The sequence below is a fragment of the Colobus angolensis genome, unplaced genomic scaffold, assembly GCF_000951035.1.
Source record: "Colobus angolensis palliatus isolate OR3802 unplaced genomic scaffold, Cang.pa_1.0 Scaffold52, whole genome shotgun sequence".
Classification (NCBI taxonomy): Eukaryota; Metazoa; Chordata; class Mammalia; order Primates; family Cercopithecidae; genus Colobus; species Colobus angolensis.
Genome location: NW_012118710.1, coordinates 4,459,234 through 4,462,054, shown reverse-complemented (window position 1 = coordinate 4,462,054; position 2,821 = coordinate 4,459,234). Strand labels below are relative to the sequence as shown.

Below are 2,821 nucleotides of genomic sequence, written 5' to 3'. Positions count from 1 at the left end.
ACTTGGGAGGTTAAGGCAGGATAATCATTTGAACCTGGGAAGCGGAGGTTGCAGTGAACCAAAATCGCACCATTGCACTCCAGCCTGGACAACAAGAGTGAGGCTCCATCGCTCAAAAAAAAAGTACTAACTTCATAAAACTGTTAGAAGGATAAAAGGAAATCATGCATGTCAGACAGCACAGCACAGTGTGAGAACAACTGTGAGCAGCTATTAGTGGATTATGAATATTATTATAAATTCCAGAAACTGCTGCCATTAGAATCATATTCGACAGTTCACTCAACAATCATCAATCTCAAAGACAATCAGTTTCCTTTATCCAAAACTCATTCAATCTGATCAGTATAAGAGAGGGCATTTGTTAATTTAAGGGTTAGAAAAATAAAAAAGCTATCATGGGTAACAGGTGGGCTGATGCACATATTAATTGGTTTTAAGTGTTATTTAACAAGAGTAGGCTTCTTCGTATATGAATACCTGTCCAAGGAACCAGGATACTTACCACAGCTGAGCAAGAACCCTGATCTTTAAAGGATGCTGAATACATAAAAATAAACTTTTTCTTTTTTTTTTTTAAGAATGAAAGCTTCTAACACAAATTTTTCTATTTCATGATTGCTTACTTTCCTAAAACTTTACAGTACTGATAGCTCATGCACACAATTTACCAGCTAATTACAAATAACATGTCAATCAAGTAGGAGACATAAAACTGAAATCGCCATAAAAATAAATTCCAGAAAAAGCATGCTGAATTTTTTTTTTAAATGCAACTGTTCCTCACAGAATTTCAAACAAATTCAGGGTGAATATTATCAACTTAAAATACTCCAAGCTGTAAATCTGGCTTTTACACTTAAAGCACCCTCTTAAAGTACCACTTTAACAACATTCAATTTAATTTTTCTAACAAACCAAGAATATATCCTAAGTTTCTATATAACAACTGAGAGGTTGTTGCCATTTAGGTAGGTTAAATGTAGTTCAACTAGTTTGAGTCCACCATATTACAATGTTAACAGGCCTTCTTGGTATTAGAGAACAGTTTCAGTATCAATGTGATAGGTTAAAGTTTGGATTACTCCAACTGCTATAATAAAAACAAAAGGTCACACACACACATTTAATCCTTTTTGATATGAAATAAAATAGGCTCTACTTAACACCAATGTATGTACTGTAAATTTGTCAGGATTTAAACCTTAGAATAGTAATTACTTCAAATTGTACAAGTAGTTACAGTTGAATATATTAGTTACTGTAGTTTCCTGGAGTCACCTTAAGTTCCAATCAAAATACGAACGAACAAACAAACAAAACAACAACAAAAAACCCTGGCATCTTAATGAGACTCTAAGAACTGCAAGCCTACTTCATAGATCATTGCACTGTGCTGAATTGGCATCTGGAGATTGTATTGAGCTAGCTACATGAAGGCAAAGAGAAGAGATGGGGGAAAGAGAGTGTATTTAAAAAAGAAAATACTATTCTTAACACACTCAACACTCTTAACACGCTCATCACCTATAAGCAAGAGCTATCAGAAATACTCTTTAAAAATACATACATTTCTAATTTTTCAACATTCAAAATACAGCAAGCAGATAATCTACCACAAGCAGAGCTTCCTACCCCTTTCACCCGGACACAGCGCTTTGCCAAGAGCACAGGCCCAAGTAAAATAACCGATGCAATTTCCTTGTTTACTTAAAGAATTGCAGAAAACATGTTGACTGCTTCTGAGGCTTCTGAAACAAACGAATTTTCAATACGTAAAAGACTTCATGATCATGTTTGATATGTAAGTGTAGTAATGATTCCTTCAGCTGGTAAAAATCTAGTTTTAAATTGATTAAAAGGGTTAAATTTACACTGCAGCTCATTAGCATACCTTGTTTGCAACCAGAAGGAAGAGGGTAAAGAGAGGGAGAAAAGGAGCAAAAACACACAAGATGGAAAACATCACTACCTCCTTTGGCGGTTATGAATAATTTAAAATGACCCAAGATGTAAGGGGAAAAGAGTTCATGAATAGAAAGAAAGGGGGCTAACAATCTGAACTGGCCCCTTCCAGATTCATACTGATGTCGGAGAGGAAAAGGAATTTATTTACACTGCAGTGCCTGGCAGCAAACATGGCTGCCCCTGCCCCCTTTAAATCGGAATAATCTTCACTCCTCCCCAAAACCATCAAATTATGTCCATGTCTCTCCCTGCCTCTCTTCCATAACACAAACACATCGCCTCCTCCCTCAAAACAGTAAAACCCACACCTCCCCATTTCACAACAATCACAATCCCATAACCACTAGCTTCTCTATTCTCTAGCCTTGAAAGAAAGGCACAGAATACACACAAATATAGGAACAAAAGGCCTCCCTTCCTAACACTTTAACGACCTCCATCCCCTTCTTTTCCTCCCACTCTGACGCTAAGTCGATCGTTCTCATTCCTGTCATCATTCAGTTAATTTCCTTTCCTAGCCCAATCCTGTCTTTCAGTTTCCTGCGTCTATTTCCCATCCTCCTATTGCAGCCTGCCTCATCCCTTTCCCTAATCCACCTTTTCCTTCACTTCCATTCCTCATTTCTTCCTTCATTCTCATAAAATGCCCCATTTCTCCAGCAAATTTATCCCCTTCTCCCAGACTCTTTTGGTTCCCACACTCCATCCCCAAACCTCCCTATTTATCAGTCCACCCAGGTCTCTAATCTCCATGCAACTCTTCTCCCCTTTCCCTGCCCCTCCCCGATCCCATCCTTATCCCCGCCCCCATCCCACTTCTCCCAATTCCCAGCTCAGCGCCACTCCGACTCCG

At 38.3% G+C, this 2,821-nt stretch overlaps 1 protein-coding gene across 1 annotated transcript in view; it reads right to left on the bottom strand.

Moving 5' to 3' along the window:
• Nucleotides 1–2,103, bottom strand: part of WHSC1L1 (Wolf-Hirschhorn syndrome candidate 1-like 1) — a 144,211-nt gene extending 142,108 nt beyond the window's left edge. The window contains exon 1 of the mRNA XM_011960692.1: nt 1,895–2,103. The gene's annotated coding sequence lies outside the window, so the exon portion shown is untranslated. The remainder of the gene's footprint in view (nt 1–1,894) is intronic.
• Between the last annotated feature and the right edge of the window lie 718 nt (nt 2,104–2,821).